Below are 27551 nucleotides of genomic sequence, written 5' to 3' on the forward strand. Positions count from 1 at the left end.
GGCCAGGCCCCAGACCCACACCAGGGTGTAAGAGACTGCATTGTGTGAGGGCAGGCACAGCCCATTCAGGTGTAACTGACCACTCCTCCCTCAACTGCAGACCAGATGCCTCATCTGCATATGCAGGCTACACCCCATCTCCCTTTGATTCACTGTCTAGAGGAGATTCACAAACATCCCAACTGTCAGTCTGACCCAGACATGGAATCGACAAACCGGCAGAGTCACAGAATAGTTAAAGCAAGAAAATGCCTCCTTTTTGAAGGTGGCATTTTCAAACTAACAATCTAAAAGCCAACTTCACTAACAGATGTATTTTTAAATTGTGAGTTCAGAGACCCCAAACTCCAGATTTCCATCTGCTCTCAAAGCGAAACTGCACTTTAAGGATATTTAAAGGCAACCCCCATGTTAACCTATGAGAGAGATAGGCCTTGCAACAGTAAAAACCGAATTTGGCAGTATTTCACTGTTAGGACATGTAAAACACATTAGTACGTGTCCCACTTTTAAAATATACTGCACACTGCATATGGGCTACCTAGGACCTAGCTTAGGTGTGCCTTACATGTATAAAAAGGGAAGGTTTAGGCCTGGCAATTGGGTACACTTAACAAGTCACGTTGGCAGATTAAAACTGTACACACAGACACTGCAGTGGCAGGTCTGAACCATATTTACAGGGCTACTAATGTTGGTGGCACAACCAGAGCTGCAGGCCCACTAGTAGCCTTTGCTTTACAGGCCCTAGGCACCTCTAGTGCAGTTTACTAGGGACTTACTAGTAAATCAAATATGCCAATCAGGAAAAGCCAATTACACATGCCTTTTACACAGAAGCACTTGAACCTTAGCACTGGTCAGCAGTGGTGATGTACCCAGAGTACCAAAACAGCAAAAAAAAGAGTCCAACACACAGTCAAAACATGGGAAGGAGAGGCAAAAAAGGCAGGAGAGACCACACAAATGATGCTAGGTCTAAAATGGCATTGCACTCTGTTCTCTGTGAACCCACAGACAGGCATTGACGTCCAGGGAAAAGAGGCACCCCAGGTTCCCACTGTCTTTTCCTGAGGCAACAGTCTGTGAAGAACCCATCACTTTCAATCCATTCTGGAATGCTTGTAATTGCTTTAGCCGAGGGTCACCCTTCAGCATACTCCATGGCCCTCTAGGCAGGTTACATTGCAAGGCAACTATGGCCCTCATTACAACATTGGCGGTAAGTGCTGCTTCCTGCCATGCTGACTGCCACCAACATACCGTGACCGCGGCAGTATGCCGCTACCCATATTATAACTCACACATAGAAAGCTTCAACTATACAGACACACACACAAGTCCGCCAGCCCAAAGGTCAGTGATAAAATGGCGGTACCAAAACCCACACCGTTACGCCAATAGAAATATGCCACAGCATCATGACCCACGAATAACCGAGGCAGTCATTCAACTGCAGTAAACCATTGGAGTACATACTGCCGCGCTCAAAGTACCCACACACTAACAAAACAACACCACATTGGACAGTTCAAAATACACACACCTGACACACATACACATACCACAGCCACACACCCACACCAATATAAAACACACACACACACACAACCCACAACCCTTTACGACCCAAAGATTTTGGCAAGTGAGAGAGAGAGACAAGCCAGGAGAACCCATTAAATCTGAGCCACAAAACACCATCACCCATACACCATCCACGCACCTCACAGCACACACTCTAACACATCACCCCACACACCCTCACACACACCACTCACACTACACCCATGGCACCACAAAGACACCCCAGGTTCTCAGAGGAGGAACTAAGGGTCATGGTGGAGGAAATCATCCGGGTAGAGCCACAGCTATTCGGATCACAGGTGCAGCAGACATCTATTGCAAGGAAGATGGAGCTATGGCGGAGAATCGTGGACAGGGTCAACACCCTGAGACAGCACCCAAGAACAAGGGATGACATCAGGAAGAGGTGGAATGACCTACGCCGGAAGGTATGTTCAGTGGTATCAAGGCACCATATAGCAGTACAGAGGACTGGCGGTGGACCCCCTCCTCCTCCCACACAACTAAAAACATGGGAGGAGAAAGTCTTGGCGATGATGCATTCTGAGGGCCTGGAAGGAGTAGCAGGAGGACTGGACTCGGGTAAGTCAAATCTTTACTACCTTATCCCCCATCCTACCTGCATGCCATCACAAACAACAACCCCTACCTTCACCCTTATCACCCCACCACCTCTCATATACCCCACCTTCACAACCCACCCATCCCAATATCAAGCCCTTCATGCAACACCAAGCATGGACCCCCATCACAGACCTGCATGACACCCATCACCACAGCATGCACACTAGTGACAATCACTTAGCCAAACCAAGCACAACTCACACAAGCCAAAGCTGCCTTGCTAATAACAACCATAGAGGGAAACATATCCATGCACAAGATGGCACACGCAGATACAACAACACTGCATTTACATCCCCACAGGACCCCCACTCAATGTCATTGAAGAGGAGGTGCCAGAAACATCCAGTCCCCCCGAAGAGGCCCACAGTGATGACAGCAGCTCTGCACGCCTGGATCACGATGACCAACCTGGCCCATCAGGGACCTCTGGACAGTCGGTGACCCAGGCACAGTCCCATCCCACCACAGAGCCTCCCCCCTCAGGAAACACCAGCACAGCACCCACCCAGCGGGCCCATCCTTCTGTCCCCAGGACACATCAATCAGCAGTGTGTCCACCACTACACGGTCCCCAGGCAACCCCACAAACACGGGACGATCAGGGACCTGGGGCCAGTGGCAGTGGGCACGTGGTTCAGGGGACAAAGTCACCGGACAACAGGGAAGCTGGGAGGACTGCTATGTGACAGGGGGAGGACAGGCCCAGGGAACAGAATTTCCACGAGGCACTCACCAACATCCTGGGAGCATACCACCATTCCCAGGAGACCATGGGCCAGATACTGGACAAGCTGCAGGAGACCCAGCGGCTGCAGGAGGGACAGTACCTGGGGATCAGGGAGGACCTGAGGGACATCCACACCACCCCAGTCACCACTGCAGGGTTGCTGGCTGACATGGCCAACACCATGAGGGAGGCAGTGGCACAACAACGGACCCCTGACACTAGCCAAACTGAAGAACAGCCCTCCACCTCCGCTGACGCTAGTGGACAGGAGGTCCGCCACAGGAACAACAGGCCACCAGCACCCCATCCCCTGCAGAAGGAGAACCACCCCGCAAACAGTCCCTGCGATCCAGGCAGAAGCCAGAGAACATTGCCAAGATCCCCGACAGGAAATAAGACTCTCCTGATTGTCACCCTTCTGTCCCACTCTGTCACCCTGTCCACCTTGAACTGCCATTGCTCCCCTTCCTATGGCCCCTTGGATAATGCACCTGTGATACAAATAGACTGGACTCTACCCTGGAATTTCCTCCATCGGCAACCCAGCCCCTTACAATACCCCCTACACTTATTATCACAAAAATAAACACCCTTGGAACAAAATCAAATATGGAGTCTGGCAATTGTTTGTCAAATGTATTAGTTTCACAAACTGTAAACATTGCAATTCAAATATTTACATAGGTATGACCTGTAATGGACAGCAGTAAACACACCAAGAGCCAGAATGGGGCACAGAGAGCTGAAAACAGAGATGTCAAAGGGTACAGTAAGTGGCCATAGAAATAGGGAAATCAGGCTGCCATGTTCAATGTCAAACACAAAACTGCAATGGAAGGTGAGGTTACAGTGTCTTACCTTTGTGTCGCTGGAAGTACTGTTGAATAAGTATACTTCTGTTGTCTACATCTTCTTCCTCTGCCTCCTCTTCGTCACTGTCCACAGGCTCCACCGCTGCCTCACGACCATCCCCAGGCTCATCCTCCTGAAGAAAAGGCACCTGGCATCTCAAAGCCAGGTTGTGCAACATGCAACGATGATCTGGCACACCTTCTTGGATGAGTAGTACAGGGATCCACCTGTCAGATGGAGGCATCAGAATCTGACCTTCAGGAGGACAAAGGTTCTCTCAATGATCCTCCTTGTTCGCCCATGTGCCTCATTGTAACGCTCCGCTGCCCTTGTCCTGGCATTCCTCACTGGGGTCAGTAGCCATGAGAGGTTGGGGTATCCAGAGTCACCTGCAAATCTTCGAGGGATACCTGTTAGCCACACTCTAACCCTTAGGGCCAACCCCACACCCATATACCTACATCAACTGGGTGGGGACCATGGACTCACCTATTAGCCACACCCGGTGCCTCTAGAGTTGAGACATCACATATGGGATGTTACTGTTCCTCAAGATAAAGGCATCATGCACAGACCCAGGATACTTGGCATTGACATGGGAGATGTACTGGTCCGCCAAACACTCCATCTGCACATTCAGATAGTGAAAGCTTTTCCTATTTCTGAACAGTTGTTCATTTCTCCTGGGGGGACAAATGCAATATGTGTACCATCAATGGCACCAATGTTGTTGGGGATATGTCCCAGTGCATAAAAGTCAGCCTTCACCGTGGCCAAATTCTCCACCTGGTCAGCACGTTTGAGAACATAGGCCCTCATTATGAACATGGCGGTAAACACCGTTGACCGCTGTAGAGACGACGAACAGAAGCCCGCCGTTGGTGGTGAACGGTAACCCGCCGTATAATGATGAAAAAATCAGAAACCGACAAAAATCTCCCTGCCACCAGTCACCGCCAGGACCTTGTCGGCGGAAATGCTGGACCTTCCACCCCGCTGATCACACAAACTCCCTGCCCTCCAAATAATGAAGCACAAATCACTGCGTCGGTCAGTGGAAGCCGAATGACCATTGGCGGTACAGTCCGCCATGGGCAGCAGGTGGACCCAACAGTAAGAAATGCTTACATTGGCAAGTTTGAAACACATATACCTGACACACATCCACAACACTATAAAACACTCACAGACACACCCCACAATCCTTTGTATCGCCAATAGGAGAAGGCAGACAGACAACACTACAGGCAGACACTGAACGCCACATCACACGGCTCACACACCCAACCACACAAGATTACCCTCACCTAGATCCACACAAGACACCATTCACAAAACACACCATGGCACCCCCAAACATCCACACTTCACAGAAAGGGAGCTAAGGACCATGGCGGACGAGATAGTGAGGGTCGAGCCACAATTATTCAGGGCACAGGTCCAGCACACACCCATCGCCAGGAAGATGGAGCTGTGACAGACAATAGTCAACAAGGTCAATGTAGTGGGACACCATCCACACACCAGGGACTATATCCGCAAGAGATGGAACGACCTGCATGGGAAGGTCAGGTCCATGGCATCCAGGCACCAAATTGCAGTCCAGAAGACTGGGGGAGGACCTCCACTAACACCAACACGACTACACTGACTGGGAGGAAAAGGTATTGGCCATCCTGCTCCCTGAGGGACTCACTGGACTCAGTGGAGGAATGGACTCAGGTAAGTCGTCTACATTTACCCCATATCCATCACACCTGGAATCCATGCACAACCTCACCCCTCCAACACCCACCAGGACCACTACCCCACCCAGGCCACAATCACTACATCCAGTCCCCCTGCATGCCCACAAACCGACTAACAGGCCCACATCCCTCCCCCTTTGCACAGCCACCCACCCCTGCAAGGAATCACAATGGCCTACAACACCCAAAATGCACCTCCACATCCAAAGCAAAATGCAATCGTAACCTCACAAAAGCACCCTGCATGGACCCAAAGTGTGAAAACCTGCACAAAACTGCCCAGTCCTGTGCACCCCATCCAATCATGCAAGTGTAACAGACATGTCCATTCCCCCCCAACAGGCACCATCACCCATGCCACCCTGATGGACCGGACAAGGAGTGACAGTGCCACACAGGGAGAGAGAGGAACCTCCCAGGACACTGGAGATGGAACCCTGGACATTGATGATCACCCTGGCCCCTCACACAGTCCTGGACTTTCATCATCCAGCAGCCCCCCAGGACACCAATGATACCCCTACCACCCAGCCAACAACATCATGCCAGGGCAACCGTCCCCACACCTGTCTATCCAGGCCACAGACTGGTGGAACACATGGACAGAGGCCACAGTCACCCTCTACCAACAGGCAGGAAGACGATGGCCCCCAGTACAAGTGGTACCGCCAGACCTGTGCAGGGGGCACAGGGGGCTAGGCCCAGTGGGAGGGCCTCAGTGGCCCAGGGAGGAGGCCATATGATTGATGCAGCCACCCAGGATGTGACATCTGATGTCCTGGGAGCATGTCACCATACCCAGGACAGATTGGCCCAGATAGTATCCACCCTGGAGAAGAGTCAAAGGTTGCAGCTAGCACACCACCAAGAGGCCATGGAGCAGTGGAAAGTGCACAATGCCACAATGGCCACCATAGCAGGTGCGCTGCTGCACCTTGTCCCAACACAGGCTGAGGCCCACACAGACCAGGAAGCCCCCACTACAGGCCAGGGTACAGACCGGACAACGACAGCATCACCAGCAACTGCACATGTTCCACCCTCTCAGCACACACAGGGAACATCCATCTCAACCTGTACAGGCCAACATCAGGCACCCAAACGGACCCTCCGGCACAGATATGGCACTGGAACACCTGCCAAGACCAAGGCCCCTTCAAAGAAGTGACTCTGGCAATAACTGTCCTCCAAGTGTCCCACTGAATCAAAAACACAACTGTGTGAAAACACAACAAATTCTTGTAAACATAGATGGACCTACCACTACTGCCAACAAATGCTGCGACCATGTTGCCATATTGTAGACCCACCAGTAGCACACTCCCATCACTGTAATCTGCACGATTGAATTGCTGTACCAAATAAAACACAATTTCACATATTACAATGTCCCCTGTCATTATGTTTAAACAAAGTGAAGTATGGATGCAACTGTATTATAACTCATTTATTATTATCTGAGTAGCAGGAAATGCACCACACACATAACATGTTGTTGTGCCTACAGATGTGCTGAACTATCATTCTATAATGTCACCTCTCCTATGCAGACCTGGTCACAGTGGCAATGACTATTGACCCAAAGGCACACTGACAGTATGCTGCACAGACAGCAATCTCATCCAATAGTCCCACATAGTTACTGGAAGTAGAGTTGTATCAGTTGGGTCCTGGAATTTACATCTTCCCCCTCCCCCTCCTCATAATCACCATTACTCTCATCCCCTCTCTGTGGAAGCTGGTCTGGATACATAGCACCCTCCTCCTCCAAAAGGGGGATTGAATTCCTCACAGCCATGTTGTGCAGCATGCAGCAGGCCACCACTATTCTACACTCCTTTTCAGGCCAATGGGCCAAGGAACCGCCAGAGATATATAGACAACAAAATCTAGCCTTCAGGAGACCTATTGTGCGCTCTATCACCCTCCTAGTACGTCCATGGGCCTCATTGTAATTCCTCTCTGCATCTTTTCCAGGATTCCTCACTGGTGTCAGGAGCCAACGCAAGTTGGGGTAGCCAGAAACACCTAGAAAATGGTGCAAAACAGGACTGTCAATGACAAGCCTCAGAGGCAGACAGCCTGGCTGTCTGCTATGTGGCAGTAAGTGTCAGAAACACCTACCTATGATCCATCCTCTGTCCTCTTGTAGTTGTACCATCTTGTGTGGCACACTACTGTTCCTTAGCACAAAGGAATCATGGACTGATCCAGGGAACATGGCATTCACATGCGAGATGTACTGGTCTGCAGTACACACCAAATGAATGTTCATGGAATGAAAGTTCGTCCTGTTTCTGTACACCTGTTCACTGACTTTTGGGGGGATGATAGCTATGTGGGTGCCATTGATGGCACCTATCACATGGGGTATGTGGCAAAGGCATAGAAGTCCGACTTGATGGCAGGGAGGTCAGCACTTTAGGGAACCTCACATAGGACTGTATGTGTCGTACAAATGCATTCAGGAATCTGGACAATATAACGCTAAACATTGGCTGTGAAAAACCTGCACCCATGCCCACTGTCACTTGAAATGAGCCCATGGCCAGGAAATGTAGTGCAGAGAGCACTTGCACTTCAGTAGCGATGGCATGCTGATTACGATAAGCTGGTGTCAGTGCTGGATCCAGTAATGCACAAAGTTTATCAATAGTAGCATGAGTGAGTCTGTAATTGATAATGATGTGACGCTCCACCATGGTCTGCAAATCAACAAGTGGTCTGTACACCGATGGGGCCCTCCCTTGACACAAGGGTCTGTACCTAGGAGGAGTTGAAAACACGTGTTAGGAACACACATACATCTGACATATTGTTTATCATTCAGCACTGCTGGCATGATTGTCGTTGACACAAATGCTGAGTGTGTGTGACATCACAGCAATATGACCACAATGATATATCAGGACAGGTCAGGTGAGGTAATGTATATTGTTCCATGCCTATAGGTGTTTAGGGGACAATAGGACCTGCATTGTGCTGATAAGGGTTTTACAACTGCGTAGTTAGGGCCAAAATGTCTGCCCCCTGTAATCCAGAAGTGTTGTAGTGGAAGTGACCTCATACCACTAGTGGTTGACATAATTGCGTAAGGCGTTGTTTACCGCCCTGCGCAAATTAATTGATTAACATGGTTGTCAATGGGCATTCTTAGCGTATCATGATTGCCGCCAGCAGTGATGGTGTGCACCGCTGCAGTGCGTACGCAAACTCATCTCCGCAACTTCACTTGACTCCCTGATCTCGGGCATGCAGGTACTCCACTGAGTGTACTGCTGTGTCCTGCCTTTGGTCATGGACATGGCACGTGTTGCAGGGGAAAGGGCCCTGGCCTTAACCAACGAGGAATTGGAGAAGCTTGTGTACGGGGTCCTGCCCCTGTACGCCAAGTTCTACAGTCTGCCAGAGGTAGAGGTGATTAGGAGGATTGGGGGACATGGATGTGTGTAATGGTGGTTGATGGCTGCATACATGTGTGCACATGTGACACTGTATAGTCCAGGGTTCCTGACATGCATCGTGTGTGTGTGCTGTTAGGCTGTTTGAAATGTTCGTCCCATGGTGGACGTATAGCCAGCTGTATATTATTGGCCATTGTCTGACCTCAGTGTTACTTTTTCTGTGCGTTCCTTATCGGTAAGCGCCCACCAGAAGAGGGGACTTTGGCATGCCATCGCCAAGGAGGTCCGGTCCCTGGGGATCTACAACTGACGGAGCACCCACTGCAGGAAGAGGTTGAAGGACCTGTGGCACTGGGTGAGGAAGATCTGTGAGGCCCAGCTGGGAAAGTCCTCCCAATGAGGAAGGGGTGCTCGTCGGGCACTGACCCCCCCTTATGCAATGCATCCTTGCAGTGGCGTACCCAGACCTGGATGGGCGCTTGAAGGCTGCACAGCAGTCACAAGGGGGTGAGTATATTTACCATATTTTTGCTCCTCGATGGATGTGTGTGTGCGTTCATATTTATGCTGTCTAGTGGCAGGGACTCTGAATGATGTCCATCTACATAATGGCCCCCTTGGGGAGTAGGGGTGTAAGGGTCAATTCTGCAGTACGACAAGTCGTTAAGTTCTGTGAGGAATGGCTGTAGAGCAGGGTTGTGGCCACTAGTCAGGGGCATAGCCATTTGTATAGCGATAGGTGCTGCCTGGTTGAATATGTTCTGGGTGGCTGTATGTGTGAACCACTTATGTACCTCCATTCAGCTATTAAAAGTGTCTCTCCTGTTGTGTGTCTCCATCCCTGTTCTCTTGTGTTGTCCGTGTACATCAGCATCATCTTGCGAGGGAGCTGAGGCACCGGTGAGTGGGGAGGCAGCGGCCCATGGATCCTCAGAGGCAGAGTCATCCGACGCCAAGGGGACCAGTGGGTTGGAGGGCGAGGGGAGTACCACAGGAGAGGCAACTACCACTGGAGGTAGTGAGTCCGATACCTCTTCCAATGGGATCTCCCTGGCTGACCCTAGTGGGCCCACCCCTACTGTGTCATCTTCCATCCTCCATACCATCACCACCCTCCCAGTTGCTCCCCACCGAGTTGCCCATGCCCGCTCGCCAAGAAGGGTGGGCATCTCCTTCGCCCCAGGCACCTCCTCCCCTGCCCCAGTCAGCCCTGCTACCCTCACGGAGGAGGCTATTGACCTCCTGAAAACCATCTCGGTAGGGAAGACAACCATTGTAAATGTCATCCAGGGGCTAGCATCAGAGGTGCAGCAGACCAATGCCTATCTGGATGGCATTCACGGTGCCGTGTTTGGACTACAGAGATCCTTTCAGGCTCTAGCCTCCTCTTGGATGGCAGCCGGTGTCCCTGGTCATTCCGTCCCCCCTACAACCACCTCTACCCCTTCCAGCACCCCACTCCCTTTACCCGTCCAAAGCACACATTCTGACATGCAGGCACACACCTCAACACACAAGAAGCACACTTCAAAACACAAGCACCACACCTCCCACCACAAGCATACACACAACCAACATACACATGCGCACACCAACATCCAGTTCCCCCAAGTTGTTCACCTCTTCCGCCTCCCTGTCTGTCCCCTGTACAGGCACACCCACAGGCACTGCTTTCAATGTTGCTGACCCTATTCCTGCAGTCACCACAATAGTACACATCAATTCATGCACCCCAGACACCACACCTGCACTCACCACAATGACTTTAGTTGACACATGCAGCACATTCAGCAGACTTGCAGACACCCAGACAACATCCATTTACACTGGCAGCCTGTCTTGTCCCACTAAATCCACCCCCTCCCAAGACACTCAAACGCTCCAATACACATCCACCACCCCTCAGCATACTGTCCAGTCACATGCACCCACGTCACGCACACCTACAACTGTCACGACTACTCCCTCTACTTCTACTCCCACGCCTTCCTCCAGGTCCACCCCAATCGCCCCTAAGAAACTTTTCCTATCCCGTGTTGACCTAGTTGAACCCACTGGCCCACCCCGTCTCGTCCCTAAACATGCTCACCTCCTTGCCCTGTCCACTCCTCCCATGTCACAGCCCGCCCCTGTCTGCCCTTCCCATTCTACCTCCTCTGTGAGGAAGAGACCCCGTGCTGGCCCAGGAACATCTGCCGCACCCCAGGCCAAGTCCGCTCCACTAGCTGCAAGCACAAAACCCAAGCCCTCTCCACCTTCCAAACGTAAATCTAAGCCCACCCCTCACAGTCGTAAGTCCATACCCCACCACCCCTGTCCCCTGTTCCCTGAGGTGCCTGGATGCCCCATTGTTGCCCCTATGAAGTGGAGTACCGTAGCACTTGTGGGAGTCAAGTTGGGGCCATTGTGGCCCGTCGGACTTCTTTACCTATGGACTGGCCATAGGCCTAATATGCACTCTGTTGCTCATTGAGCAGATTAAAGGTTAATGTGTGGCCTGTGTTGTTTAAGACACACTCTGGATCCGTGGTCTCTCGTTTCATTGTTTGAGGGTGTTGGGCACATGTATGTACTTTGGGCAGGTTGGATTTGCCTTGTGTCGGGTAAGTACCTCTTGCTGGGGGTGTATGGCTTGTGCTGCTGGGAAGGGTTGTGGGAGCATTGCAGGGTGGGTGTAATGGGTGGGTATGTAACTGTGCCTTTTCTTCCCTTGTTTAGTAGGTTGCAGGACTTACTGTTGTTGTCTTCGTCGGCGGTCTTGGTCGTGGAGGTATATGGCAAGGAGCAGGGCTGGCATGATCTGCAACTCTCTCTCCATGTCTGCTTCAGTGTGGTGTGTGAGCCTCTGGTGAGTGTCTCCTCATATTTGGTTCGTTTCCGCCTGGCTTTGTGTGGCGGTGGTTCCCGCCCTGGAACTGATGGCAGTCTAGTGCTTTATTATTTGAGGGGCAGGTAGGGCCTTTCCGTCGGCCTGTGGGCGGGCTCTGCCGTCGTTGTCGGCATTCCTCTCCTGGCAGTGAGTGGTTTTCAGGATGCCTGTGTTTCAGTTGGTTCATTATTTGGCGGTTTGGACCGCACGTCTGTTGGTGGTTGTTACCGCCACCTCCGGTGGTGCGGTATTTACCGCCGTGTTCATAATGAGGGCCATAGGCTGTGACATCCCTGATGCCATGGGCACTGTTGTTTGGGAGGAACCACTTGCCAGGAAATGGAGCACTGACAGGACCTGCAGTAGAGGGCGGATACCTGTGGGGTGGTGGATAGCGGAAATCAGGTCTGGCTCCAATTGAGCACACAGTTCTTGGATTGTGGCCCTATCAAGTCTGTAGGTCAGGATAATGCCTGTCCTCCATTGTCACCAGGTCCACCAGGGGTCTGTACACAGGGGATGTCTACATCTCCTATTCATCCTCAGCGGTTGAACTCTAGGGTGAAAAACGGTGAGCAGAAGGTCATATTCACACATGTCTCAATTAATATACAATTTTTGCTTTACAGAAACAGTATGTGTACTCGTAAGTCAGTTGATGTGCCAAGGTCTGCTGTGATGCAGTTAGGTGCCATGGCCTGTGCCCCCTGAAATGGCAACTGCCTGACATGTGAGGAGAGACAAGTGGAAATGAGGTAATTCCGCTGGCGTTGTGCGCCGTTGTGGTCGGCGGTCGATGACTGCCACGCTACACCGCATTGGTTATCATTGGGCCCTATCGGTTCCAGGAGCCAATGGCGATGTACGCCGGCAGTGAGAGTATGCACCCCCGTGGACGTGACTGCCACTTTCTATCTGCGCACTCATTTGTTACCTGATCTTCAACAGGAGAGGACCTACACTCCTGCAAGTGCTGCTGTGACCTGTGTCTGGAAGCGACAATGGCTCGAGTGTCTGGGGAAAGGGCTCCTGCCTTCACTTCAGAGGAGTTGGAGAGACTGGTTAATGGGGTCTAACCACAGTACACTTTACTCTATGGTTTTCCAGACAAACAGATGAGTACACTGTTGAGCATGATGCGTGGGGCATGAATGTATGGATTGCTGTGTGTGTAAGCCTCGTGTAGAGTGGGGTCTGAGTGGTCCTGGGCAGAGTGCTGCATGTGTGGTGGGCAATGTATGTGTGTAAGGGGATGGGGGGATATGTTGGGCCATGAGTATAACAGTCTGGACGGTATGACTAATACCTTTTCTGCTGTATTTTTTCTGCAGGTCAGCGCCCATCAGAAAAAGGGTATTTGGCGTGCCATCGCCAAGGAGGTGCGGACCCCGGGGGTCTTTGACAGGAGGAGCACCCACTGCTGCAAACAGTGGGAGGACCTGTGCAAGGAAGATGGCGGAGGCCCAGCTGGGGCTGGCCCCCACCTAGAAAGGGGTGCCCGTCGTACCCGGCCCCCACTGATGTTTCGCATCCTGGTGGTGGCCTATCAGGAGTTGGATGGGCGCTTGAAGGCATCTCAGCAGCCACAAGGGGGTGAGTAAAGATTCAGCATCATGACTCTGCACGTGCTAAGGTTTTACCTGGGTGGGGGCTGTGGGTGCCCCTAAGCCAGTGCGAACATGGCAGGGTATGTTCAATGATGGGCAAGCTCAGATGCACTCCAACCCCAATAATGTTAGTGGGCATCTACTACTGGGCAGGGTCCTGTGGGTTTCAGTTGTGCAGCTAATGGCGTTAGGCATTGTACCCCGTGGGCTGTTGACTAGCATTATAACAGGTATTGCATGGCCTGGGGCTGTTCTCTGTGAGTTTTGTAAGCCAACTGTAGTATTTTTGCTGGCACTAACCAAGTGTATCCTCTGTCTCTCCCCCCTTTTTGTTTTGTCACCCTGTCCTTGTGTGTATTAGCATCATCTGGTGGAGGAGCAGCGGGAGACGGAGGGAGCTGCATTCCACATGGGCCTGGAGGCCGAATCCACCGACGGTGAGGGCACCAGTGGGACGGAAGGCGAGGGGAGCACCACGACTGAGACAGGAGGGGACACTACTGACAGCGACACCTCCTCCGATGACAGCTCCCTGGCGGTGGCAGACACCTTTGTGGACACCCCAACTACAGGTACAGCTGTGTTTCCCGTTCCCGCACACCCAGGAGGACGGGCATCTCCTTCGTCCCAGGCACCTCAGGCCCTGCCCCAGTTAGCCCTGCTGCCCTCAGTGAGGAGGCTATTGACCTCCTGAGATCCCTCTCTTTTGGGCAGTCAACCATACTGAATGCCATCCAGGGTGTAGCAGGGCATTTGCAACAAACAAATGCATACCTGGAGGGCATTCACCCTGGCGTGCTGGCCCAACAGAGAGCATTCCAGACTCTGGCCAACGCACTGATGGCAGCCATTGTCCCTGTCTCCAGCCTCCCCCTCCAACTTCCTTTACCCAGTCCCAATCCCCAAAACCCTAGCCTATCCCAAGCACACCTTCAGAACAGCAATCACCAAATCAACACACAGAAGTGACTCAGGCAAACACAAGCACCACACTTCATCTCACAGGCACTCAAACAAGCACCATCCACATGTAGATACACCAGCATCTACTGCCTCCACTGTGTCCCCCTCCTCCTCCTCATCCACCTCCCTCCCAGTAGCATCTCCACTCACACCTGCATGCACTACATCCTCATCCACTACCTCCATCACCAGCACGCCTATCACTACACGCCATCCACTGGCAGTCACCACCCCCACATCCATGCACACGTCCCCTGTGTCCTCTCCCACTGTGTCTGTGACCCCTCCTCCCAAAGTACACAAACACAAGCACACAGACAACCAACAACCATCCACCTCACAACAGCATCCAGCCCATGCACCTGCACCCAAACACAGCAGACTGACACCTCCTAAAACCACTCCCTCTTCCTCCACTCCCAAACATTCACCCTCTTCCCGGCCCAGTGTCCCTAAGAAGCTTTTTCTCACCACCCTTGACCTATTCCTACTCCTCCCTCCCATCCTTCACTACGGGCCAGGGTGGCCAGAACCCAGCCCAGCACCTCAGCCACCCAGTCCACGGTCATTGTGGTTTCTGCAGCTACTGCAGGTGTGAGAGGCTCCAAGGAGGCACCCGTCAGCCAAGCCAGTGTGCCAGCACCACCTGCCAAGGCCAAGAAGGGTCCGCCACCTAGCAAGGACAAGAAGGGGGCACCAGCCAGCAAGGGGAAGGAGGCACCACCAGCCAGCAAGGGCAAGAAAATGACAACAGCTGGCAGAAGCAAGGAGGCACCACCATTTGCCAAGGGCAGGAAGGGGCACAAAACACCAGCCATGGCACTTCATCCGTCTGAGGCTGCAGGTGAAGGCTACCACCACCACTGCCAGCACCGCCACCTGCACTGCGGCCAGCACCGCCACCTGCACCGCGGCCTGTACCGCCACATGCCCCGCCACCAGCAGCACCACTGCCAGCAGCAGCAGCCCCAATGTGCAGCCATCTGAGGCTGCAGGTGAGGGCCTGGGGGCTACCACCACCACTGCCAGCACCGCCACCTTCAGCACAACTGGCATCCACTGAGCAGCCGTCACCGCCGGCGAGCAGTGTGTAGTGGTGACTACATGGGCAGCAGTGCATCCTGGCCCCTGCAACACCTGTCGGTATGACTCCCAGGTGAGAGACTCTGACCTTGCCCCATCCAGGAGAAAGCAAACTAGGAACATGGCCCCTCCAGAACCAGTGGAAGAAGCCATCCACTCACCCCCTCCTTGCCAGGATGAAGCACACTGGGCACAAGACCCCCTCCAGAACCAGTGGAAGAGGCCATCCACTCACCCTCTCCATGCCAGGATGAAGCACACTGGGCACAAGGCCCCCTCCAAATCCAGTGGAAGAGACCATCCACTCAGCCCCTCCTTGGCAGGATGAAGCACACTGGGCACAAGGCCCCCCTCCAGAACCAGTGGAGAAGCCATCCACTTGAGAGACTGTGGCCTTGCACTCCCTAGGACCAAGCAGTGGGCAAACCACCCACTTGAGAGACTGTGGCCTTGCACTCCCCAGGACCAAGCAGTGGACAAACCACCCACTTGAGAGACTGTGGTCTTGCACTCCCCAGGACCAAGCAGTAGTATACAATATATACAAAAGGAGGGACAATGCCCACTCCAAAATGTTTGTGGCCCACTGGGCCAAACCACAACGGCCAAGGCCACACTTGACTCCTTCCTCAATACAGAGAGAACACAGCAGGGACATCAGACCAAAAGCACACAGGCAACTCAGTGGGATGGGGAATGGGGGGGCACCTCAGCCAGAAGATGGTGCAACGCCACTGGCCTGGAGGGGGCTCCATGCCTACTGCTGTGCCACATTCTCTCAAGTGGGTGGTTTGCCCACTGCTTGGTCCTAGGGAGTGCAAGGCCACAGTCTCTCAAGTGGATGGCTTCTCCACTGGTTCTGGAGGGGGCCTTGTGCCCAGTGTGCTTCATCCTGCCAAGGAGGGGCTGAGTGGATGGCCTCTTCCACTGGTTTTGGAGGGGGCCTTGTGCCCAGTGTGCTTCATCCTGGCATGGAGAGGGTGAGTGGATGGCCTCTTCCACTGGTTCTGGAGGTGGCCTTGTGCCCAGTGTGCTTCATCCTGGCAAGGAGGGGGTGAGTGGATGGCTTCTTCCACTGGTTCTGGAGGGGCCTTGTTCCTAGTTTGCTTTATCCTGGATGGGGCAAGGTCAGAGTCTCTCACCTGGGAGTCATACTGACAGGTGTTGCAGGGGCCAGGATGCACTGCTGCCCATGTAGTCACCACTACACACTGCTCGCTGGCGGTGACGGCTGCTCAGTGGATGCCAGTTGTGCTGAAGGTGGCGGTGCTGGCAGTGGTGGTGGTAGCCCCCAGGCCTTCACCTGCAGCCTCAGATGGCTGCACATTGGGGCTGCTGCTGCTGGCAGTGGTGCTGCTGGTGGTGGGGCATGTGGCGGTACAGGCCGCGGTGCAGGTGGCGGTGCTGGCCGCAGTGCAGGTGGCGGTGCTGGCAGTGGTGGTGGTAGCCTTCACCTGCAGCCTCAGACGGATGAAGTGCCATGGCTGGTGTTTTGTGCCCCTTCCTGTCCTTGGCAAATGGTGGTGCCTCCTTTCTTCTGCCAGCTGTTGTCATTTTCTTGCCCTTGCTGGCTGGTGGGGCCTCCTTCCCCTTGCTGGCTGGTGTCCCCTTCTTGTCCTTGCTAGGTGGCGGACCCTTCTTGGCCTTGGCAGGTGGTGCTGGCACACTGGCTTGGCTGACGGGTGCCTCCTTGGAGCCTCTCACACCTGCAGTAGCTGCAGAAACCACAATGACCGTGGACTGGGTGGCTGAGGTGCTGGGCTGGGTTCTGGCCACCCTGGCCCGTAGTGAAGGATGGGAGGGAGGGGTAGGAATAGGTCAAGGGTGGTGAGAAAAAGCTTCTTAGGGACACTGGGCCAGGAAGAGGGTGAATGTTTGGGAGTGGAGGAAGAGGGAGTGGTTTTAGGAGGTGTCAGTCTGCTGTGATTGGGTGCAGGTGCATGGGCTGGATGCTGTTGTGAGGTGGATGGTTGTTGGTTGTCTGTGTGCTTGTGTATGTGTACTTTGGGAGGAGGGGTCACAGACACAGTGGGAGAGGACACAGGGGACGTGTGCATGGATGTGGGGGTGGTGACTGCCAGTGGATGGCGTGTAGTGATAGGCGTGCTGGTGATGGAGGTAGTGGATGAGGATGTAGTGCATGCAGGTGTGAGTGGAGATGCTACTGGGAGGGAGGTGGGTGAGGAGGAGGAGGGGGACACAGTGGAGGCAGTAGATGCTGGTGTATCTACATGTGGATGGTGCTTGTTTGAGTGCCTGTGAGATGAAGTGTGGTGCTTGTGTTTGCCTGAGTCACTTCTGTGTGTTGATTTGGTGATTGCTGGTCTGAAGGTGTGCTTGGGATAGGCTAGGGTTTTGGGGATTGGGACTGGGTAGAGGAAGTTGGAGGGGGAGGCTGGAGACAGGGACAATGGCTGCCATCAGTGCGTTGGCCAGAGTCTGGAATGCTCTCTGTTGGGCCGGCACGCCAGGGTGAATGCCCTCCAGGTATGCATTTGTTTGTTGCAAATGCCCTGCTACACCCTGGATGGCATTCAGTATGGTTGACTGCCCAAAAGAGAGGGATCTCAGGAGGTCAATAGCCTCCTCACTGAGGGCAGCAGGGCTAACTGGGGCAGGGCCTGAGGTGCCTGGGACGAAGGAGATGCCCGTCCTCCTGGGTGTGCGGGAATGGGAAACACAGCTGTACCTGTAGTTGGGGTGGCCACAAAGGTGTCTGCCACCGCCAGGGAGCTGTCATCGGAGGAGGTGTCGCTGTCAGTAGTGTCCCCTCCTGTCTCAGTCGTGGTGCTCCCCTCGCCTTCCGTCCCACTGGTGCCCTCACCGTCGGTGGATTCGGCCTCCAGGCCCATGTGGAATGCAGCTCCCTCCGTCTCCCGCTGCTCCTCCACCAGATGATGCTAATACACACAAGGACAGGGTGACAAAACAAAAAGGGGGAGAGACAGAGGATACACTTGGTTAGTGCCAGCAAAAATACTACAGTTGGCTTACAAAACTCACAGGGAACAGCCCCAGGCCATGCAATACCTGTTATAATGCTAGTCAACAGCCCACGGGGTACAATGCCTAACGCCATTAGCTGCACACCTGAAACCCACAGGACCCTGCCCAGTAGTAGATGCCCACTAACATTATTGGGGTTGGAGTGCATCTGAGCTTGCCCATCATTGAACATACCCTGCCATGTTCGCACTGGCTTAGGGGCACCCACAGCCCCCACCCAGGTAAAACCTTAGCACGTGCAAAGTCATGATGCTGAATCTTTACTCACCCCCTTGTGGCTGCTGAGATGCCTTCAAGCGCCCATCCAACTCCTGATAGGCCACCACCAGGATGCGAAACATCAGTGGGGGCCGGGTACGACGGGCACCCCTTTCTAGGTGGGGGCCAGCCCCAGCTGGGCCTCCGCTATCTTCCTTGCACAGGTCCTCCCACTGTTTGCAGCAGTGGGTGCTCCTCCTGTCAAAGACCCCCGGGGTCCGCACCTCCTTGGCGATGGCACGCCAAATACCCTTTTTCTGATGGGCGCTGACCTGCAGAAAAAATACAGCAGAAAAGATATTAGTCATACCGTCCAGACTGTTATACTCATGGCCCAACATATCCCCCCATCCCCTTACACACATACATTGCCCACCATACATGCAGCACTCTGCCCAGGACCACTCAGAACCCACTCTACACGAGGCTTACACACACAGCAATCCATACATTCATGCCCCACGCATCATGCTCACAGTGTACTCATCTGTTTGTCTGGAAAACCATAGAGTAAAGTGTACTGTGGTTAGACCCCATTAACCAGTCTCTCCAACTCCTCTGAAGTGAAGGCCGGAGCCCTTTCCCCAGACACTCGAGCCATTGTCGCTTCCAGACACAGGTCACAGCAGCAATTGCAGGAGTGTAGGTCCTCTCCTGTTGAAGATCAGGTAACAAATGAGTGCGCAGATAGAAAGTGGCAGCCACGTCCACGGGGGTGCGTACTGTCACTGCCAGCATACATCGCCATTGGCTCCTGGAACCGATAGGGCCCAATGATAACCAATGCGGTGTAGCGTGGCAGTCATCGACCGCCGACCACAACGGCGCACAACGCCAGCGGAATTACCTCATTTCCACTTGTCTCTCCTCACATGTCAGGCAGTTGCCATTTCAGGGGGGCACAGGCCATGGCACCTAACTGCATCACAGCAGACCTTGGCACATCAACTGACTTACGAGTACACATACTGTTTCTGTAAAGCAAAAATTGTATATTAATTGAGACAGGTGTGAATATGACCTTCTGCTCACAGTTTTTCACCCTAGAGTTCAACCGCTGAGGATGAATAGGAGATGGAGACATCCCCTGTGTACAGACCCCTGGTGGACCTGGTGACAATGGAGGACAGGCATTATCCTGACCTACAGACTTGATAGGGCCACAATCCAAGAACTGTGTGCTCAATTGGAGCCAGACCTGATTTCCGCTATCCGCCACCCCACAGGTATCCGCCCTCTACTGCAGGTCCTGTCAGTGCTCCATTTCCTGGCAAGTGGTTCCTCCCAAACAACAGTGCCCATGGCATCAGGGATGTCACAGCCTATGGCCCTCATTATGAACACGCCGGTAAATACCGCACCACCGGCGGTGGCGGTAACAACCGCCAACAGACGTGCGGTCCAAACCGCCAAATAATGAACCAACTGAAACACAGGCATCCTGAAAACCACTCACTGCCAGGAAAGGAATGCCGACAACGACGGCAGAGCCCGCCCACAGGCCGACGGAAAGGCCCTACCTGCCCCTCAAATAATAAAGCACTAGACCGCCGTCAGTTCCAGGGCGGGAACCACCGCCACACAAAGCCAGGCGGAAACGAACCAAATATGAGGAGACACTCACCAGAGGCTCACACACCACACTGAAGCAGACATGGAGAGAGAGTTGCAGATCATGCCAGCCCTGCTCCTTGCCATATACCTCCACGACCAAGACCGCCGACGAAGACAACAACAGTAAGTCCTGCAACCTACTAAACAAGGGAAGAAAAGGCACAGTTACATACCCACCCATTACACCCACCCTGCAATGCTCCCACAAACCTTCCCAGCAGCACAAGCCATACACCCCCAGCAAGAGGTACTTACCCGACACAAGGCAAATCCAACCTGCCCAAAGTACATACATGTGCCCAACACCCTCAAACAATGAAACGAGAGACCACGGATCCAGAGTGTGCCTTAAACAACACAGGCCACACATTAACCTTTAATCTGCTCAATGAGCAACAGAGTGCATATTAGACCTATGGCCAGTCCATAGGTAAAGAAGTCCGACGGGCCACAATGGCCCCAACTTGACTCCCACAAGTGCTACGGTACTCCACTTCATAGGGGCAACAATGGGGCATCCAGGCACCTCAGGGAACAGGGGACAGGGGTGGTGGGGTGTGGACTTACGACTGTGAGGGGTGGGCTTAGATTTACGTTTGGAAGGTGGAGAGGGCTTGGGTTTTGTGCTTTCAGCTGGTGGAGCGGACTTGGCCTGGGGTGCGGCAGATGTTCCTGGGCCAGCACGGGGTCTCTTCCTCACAGAGGAGGTAGAATGGGAAGGGCAGACAGGGGCGGGCTGTAACGTGGGAGGAGTGGACAGGGCAAGGAGGTGAGCATGTTTAGGGACGAGACGGGGTGGGCCAGTGGGTTCAACTAGGTCAACACGGGATAGGAAAAGTTTCTTAGGGGCGATTGGGGTGGACCTGGAGGAAGGCGTGGGAGTGGAAGTAGAGGGAGTAGTCGTAACAGGTGTAGGTGTGCATGACGTGGGTGCAGGTGACTGGACAGTATGCTGAGGGGTGGTGGATGTGTATTGGAGCGTTTGAGTGTCTTGGGAGGGGGTGGATTTAGTGGGACAAGACAGGCTGCCAGTGTAAATGGATGTTGTCTGGGTGTCTGCAAGTCTGCTGAATGTGCTGCATGTGTCAACTAAAGTCATTGTGGTGAGTGCGGGTGTGGTGTCTGGGGTGCATGAATTGATGTGTACTATTGTGGTGACTGCAGGAATAGGGTCAGCAACATTGAAAGCAGTGCCTGTGGGTGTGCATGTACAGGGGACAGACAGGGAGGCGGAAGAGGTGAACAACTTGGGGGAACTGGATGTTGGTGTGTGCGCATGTGTATGTTGGTTGTGTGTATGCTTGTGGTGGGAGGTGTGGTGCTTGTGTTTTGAAGTGTGCTTCTTGTGGGTTGAGGTGTGTGCCTGCGTGTCAGAATGTGTGCTTTGGACGGGTGAAGGGAGTGGGGTGCTGGAAGGGGTAGAGGTGGTTGGAGTGGGGACGGAATGACCAGGGACACCGGCTGCCATCCAAGAGGAGGCTAGAGCCTGAAAAGATCTCTGTAGTCCAAACACGGCACCGTGAATGCCATCCAGATAGGCATTGGTCTGCTGCACCTCTGATGCTAGCCCCTGGATGACATTGACAATGGTTGTCTTCCCTACAGAGATGGTTTTCAGGAGGTCAATAGCCTCCTCCGTGAGGGTAGCAGGGCTGACTGGGGCAGGGGAGGAGGTGCCTGGGGCGAAGGAGATGCCCACCCTTCATGGCGAGTGGGCATGGGCAACTCGGTGGGGAGCAACTTGGAGGGTGGTGATGGTATGGAGGATGGAAGATGACACAGAAGGGGTGGGCCCACTAGGGTCAGACAGGGAGATCCCATTGGAAGAGGTATCGGACTCACTACCTCCAGTGGTAGTTGCCTCCCCTGTGGTACTCCCCTCGCCCTCCAACCCACTGATCCCCTTGGCGTCGGATGACTCTGCCTCTGAGGATCCATGGGCCGCTGCCTCCCCAGTCACTGGTGCCTCAGCTCCCTCGCAAGATGATGCTGATGTACACGGACAACACAAGAGAACAGGGATGGGGACACACAACAGGAGAGACACTTTTAATAGCTGAATGGAGGTACATAAGTGGTTCACACATACAGCCACCCAGAACATATTCAACCAGGCAGCACCTATCGCTATACAAATGGCTATGCCCCTGACTAGTGGCCACAACCCTGCTCTACAGCCATTCCTCACAGAACTTAACGACTTGTCGTACTGCAGAATTGACCCTTACACCCCTACTCCCCAAGGGGGCCATTATGTAGACGGACATCATTCAGAGTCCCTGCCACTAGACAGCATAAATATGAACGCACACACACATCCATCGAGGAGCAAAAATATGGTAAATATACTCACCCCCTTGTGACTGCTGTGCAGCCTTCAAGCACCCATCCAGGTCTGGGTACGCCACTGCCAGGATGCATTGCATAAGGGGGGGTCAGTGCCCGACGAGCACCCCTTCCTCATTGGGAGGACTTTCCCAGCTGGGCCTCACAGATCTTCCTCACCCAGTGCCACAGGTCCTTCAACCTCTTCCTGCAGTGGGTGCTCCGTCAGTTGTAGACCCCCAGGGACCGGACCTCCTTGGCGATGGCATGCCAAAGTCCCCTCTTCTGGTTGGCGCTTACCGATAAGGAACACACAGAAAAAGTAACACTGAGGTCAGACAATGGCCAATAATATACAGCTGGCTATACGTCCACCATGGGACGGACATTTCAAACAGCCTAACAGCACACACACACGATGCATGTCAGGAACCCTGGACTATACAGTGTCACATGTGCACACATGTATGCAGCCATCAACCACCATTACACACATCCATGTCCCCCAATCCTCCTAATCACCTCTACCTCTGGCAGACTGTAGAACTTGGCGTACAGGGGCAGGACCCCGTACACAAGCTTCTCCAATTCCTCGTTGGTTAAGGCCAGGGCCCTTTCCCCTGCAACACATGCCATGTCCATGACCAAAGGCAGGACACAGCAGTACACTCAGTGGAGTACCTGCATGCCCGAGATCAGGGAGTCAAGTGAAGTTGCGGAGATGAGTTTGCGTACGCACTGCAGCGGTGCACACCATCACTGCTGGCGACAATCATGATACGCTAAGAATGCCCATTGACAACCATGTTAATCAATGAATTTGCGCAGGGCGGTAAACACCGCCTTACGCAATTATGTCAACCACTAGTGGTATGAGGTCACTTCCACTACAACACTTCTGGATTACAGGGGGCAGACATTTTGGCCCTAACTACGCAGTTGTAAAACCCTTATCAGCACAATGCAGGTCCTATTGTCCCCTAAACACCTATAGGCATGGAACAATATACATTACCTCACCTGACCTGTCCTGATATATCATTGTGGTCATATTGCTGTGATGTCACACACACTCAGCATTTGTGTCAACGACAATCATGCCAGCAGTGCTGAATGATAAACAATATGTCAGATGTATGTGTGTTCCTAACACGTGTTTTCAACTCCTCCTAGGTACAGACCCTTGTGTCAAGGGAGGGCCCCATCGGTGTACAGACCACTTGTTGATTTGCAGACCATGGTGGAGCGTCACATCATTATCAATTACAGACTCACTCATGCTACTATTGATAAACTTTGTGCATTACTGGATCCAGCACTGACACCAGCTTATCGTAATCAGCATGCCATCCCTACTGAAGTGCAAGTGCTCTCTGCACTACATTTCCTGGCCATGGGCTCATTTCAAGTGACAGTGGGCATGGGTGCAGGTTTTTCACAGCCAATGTTTAGCGTTATATTGTCCAGATTCCTGAATGCATTTGTACGACACATACAGTCCTATGTGAGGTTCCCTAAAGTGCTGACCTCCCTGCCATCAAGTCGGACTTCTATGCCTTTGCCACATACCCCATGTGATAGGTGCCATCAATGGCACCCACATAGCTATCATCCCCCCAAAAGTCAGTGAACAGGTGTACAGAAACAGGAAGAACTTTCATTCCATGAACATTCATTTGGTGTGAACTGCAGACCAGTACATCTCGCATGTGAATGCCATGTTCCCTGGATCAGTCCATGATTCCTTTGTGCTAAGGAACAGTAGTGTGCCACACAAGATGGTACAACTACAAGAGGACAGAGGATGGATCATAGGTAGGTGTTTCTGACACTTACTGCCACATAGCAGACAGACAGGCTGTCTGCCTCTGAGGCTTGTCATTGACAGTCCTGTTTTGCACCATTTTCTAGGTGTTTCTGGCTACCCCAACTTGCGTTGGCTCCTGACACCAGTGAGGAATCCTGGAAAAGATGCAGAGAGGAATTACAATGAGGCCCATGGACGTACTAGGAGGGTGATAGAGCGCACAATAGGTCTCCTGAAGGCTAGATTTTGTTGTCTATATATCTCTGGCGGTTCCTTGGCCCATTGGCCTGAAAAGGAGTGTAGAATAGTGGTGGCCTGCTGCATGCTGCACAACATGGCTGTGAGGAATTCAATCCTCCTTTTGGAGGAGGAGGGTGCTATGTATCCAGACCAGCTTCCTCAGAGAGGGGATGAGAGTAATGGTGATGATGAGGAGGGGGAGGGGGAAGATGTAAATTCCAGGACCCAACTGATACAACTCTACTTCCAGTAACTATGTGGGACTATTGGATGAGATTGCTGTCTGTGCAGCATACTGTCAGTGTGCCTTTGGGTCAATAGTCATTGCCACTGTGACCAGGTCTGCATTGGAGAGGTGACATTATAGAATGATAGTTCAGCACATCTGTAGGCACAACAACATGTTATGTGTGTGGTGCATTTCCCGCTACTCAGATAATAATAAATGAGTTATAATACAGTTGCATCCATACTTCACTTTGTTTAAACATAATGACAGGGGACATTGTAATATGTGAAATTGTGTTTTATCTGGTACAGCAATTCAATCGTGCAGATTACAGTGATGGGAGTGTGCTACTGGTGGGTCTACAATATGGCAACATGGTCGCAGCATTTGTTGGCAGTAGTGGTAGGTCCATCTATGTTTACAAGAATTTGTTGTGTTTTCACACAGTTGTGTTTTTGATTCAGTGGGACACTTGGAGGACAGTTATTGACAAAGTCACTTCTTTGAAGGGGCCTTGGTCTTGGCAGGTGTTCCAGTGCCATATCTGGGCCGGAGGGTCCGTTTGGGTGCCTGATGTTGGCCTGTACAGGTTGAGATGGATGTTCCCTGTGTGTCCTGAGAGGGTGGAACATGTGCAGTTGCTGGTGATGCTGTCGTTGTCCGGTCTGTACCCTGGCCTGTAGTGGGGGCTTCCTGGTCTGTGTGGGCCTCAGCCTGTGTTGGGACAAGGTGCAGCAGCGCACCTGCTATGGTGGCCATTGTGGCATTGTGCAGTTTCCACTGCTCCATGGCCTCTTGGTGGTGTGCTAGCTGCAACCTTTGACTCTTCTCCAGGGTGGATACTATCTGGGCCAATCTGTCCTGGGTATGGTGACATGCTCCCAGGACATCAGATGTCACATCCTGGGTGGCTGCATCAATCATATGGCCTCCTCCCTGGGCCACTGAGGCCCTCCCACTGGGCCTAGCCCCCTGTGCCCCCTGCACAGGTCTGGCGGTACCACTTGTACTGGGGGCCATCGTCTTCCTGCCTGTTGGTAGAGGGTGACTGTGGCCTCTGTCCATGTGTTCCACCAGTCTGTGGCCTGGATAGACAGGTGTGGGGACGGTTGCCCTGGCCTGATGTTGTTGGCTGGGTGGTAGGGGTATCATTGGTGTCCTGGGGGGCTGCTGGATGATGAAAGTCCAGGACTGTGTGAGGGGCCAGGGTGATCATCAATGTCCAGGGTTCCATCTCCAGTGTCCTGGGAGGTTCCTCTCTCTCCCTGTGTGGCACTGTCACTCCTTGTCCGGTCCTTCAGTGTGGCATGGGTGATGGTGCCTGTTGGGGGGGAATGGACATGTCTGTTACACTTGCATGATCGGATGGGGTGCACAGGACTGGGCAGTTTTGTGCAGGTTTTCACACTTTGGGTCCATGCAGGGTGCTTTTGTGAGGTTACGATTGCATTTTGCTTTGGATGTGGAGGTGCATTTTGGGTGTTGTAGGCCATTGTGATTCCTTGCAGGGGTGGGTGGCTGTGCAAAGGGGGAGGGATGTGGGCCTGTTAGTCGGTTTGTGGGCATGCAGGGGGACTGGATGTAGTGATTGTGGCCTGGGTGGGGTAGTGGTCCTGGTGGGTGTTGGAGGGGTGAAGTGGTGCATGGATTCAAGGTGTGATGGATATGGGGTAAATGTAGACGACTTACCTGAGTCCATTCCTCCACTGAGTCCAGTGAGTCCCTCAGGGTGCAGGATGGCCAATACCTTTTCCTCCCAGTCAGTGTAGTCGTGTTGGTGTTGGTGGAGGTCCTCCCCCAGTCTTCTGGACTGCAATTTGGTGCCTGGATGCCATGGACCTGACCTTCCCATGCAGGTCGTTCCATCTCTTGCGGATATAGTCCCTGGTGTGTGGATGGTGTCCCACTACATTGACCTTGTTGAATATTGTCTGTCATAGCTCCATCTTCCTGGCGATGGGTGTGTGCTGGACCTGTGCCCTGAATAATTGTGGCTCGACCCTCACTATCTCGTCCGCCATGGTCCTTAGCTCCCTTTCTGTGAAGTGTGGATGTTTGGGGGTGCCATGGTGTGTTTTGTGAATGGTGTCTTGTGTGGATCTAGGTGAGGGTAATCTTGTGTGGTTGGCTGTGTGAGCCGTGTGATGTGGCGTTCAGTGTCTGCCTGTAGTGTTGTCTGTCTGCCTTCTCCTATTGGCGATACAAAGGATTGTGGGGTGTGTCTGTGAGTGTTTTATAGTGTTGTGGATGTGTGTCAGGTATATGGGTTTCAAACTTGCCAATGTAAGCATTTCTTACTGTTGGGTCCACCTGCTGCCCATTGCGGACTGTACCGCCAATGGTCATTCGGCTTCCACTGACCGATGCAGTGATTTGTGCTTCATTATTTGGAGGGCAGGGAGTTTGTGTGATCAGCGGGGTGGAAGGTCCAGCATTTCCGCCGACAAGGTCCTGGCGGTGACTGGTGGCAGGGAGATTTTTGTCAGTTTCTGATTTTTTCATCATTATACGGCGGGTTACCGTTCACCACCAACGGCGGGCTTCTGTTCGTCGTCTCTACAGCGGTCGACGGTGTTTACCGCCATGTTCATAATGAGGGCCTATGTTC

Source organism: Pleurodeles waltl, chromosome 4_1 (assembly GCF_031143425.1).
Source record: "Pleurodeles waltl isolate 20211129_DDA chromosome 4_1, aPleWal1.hap1.20221129, whole genome shotgun sequence".
NCBI classification, from domain to species: domain Eukaryota; kingdom Metazoa; phylum Chordata; class Amphibia; order Caudata; family Salamandridae; genus Pleurodeles; species Pleurodeles waltl.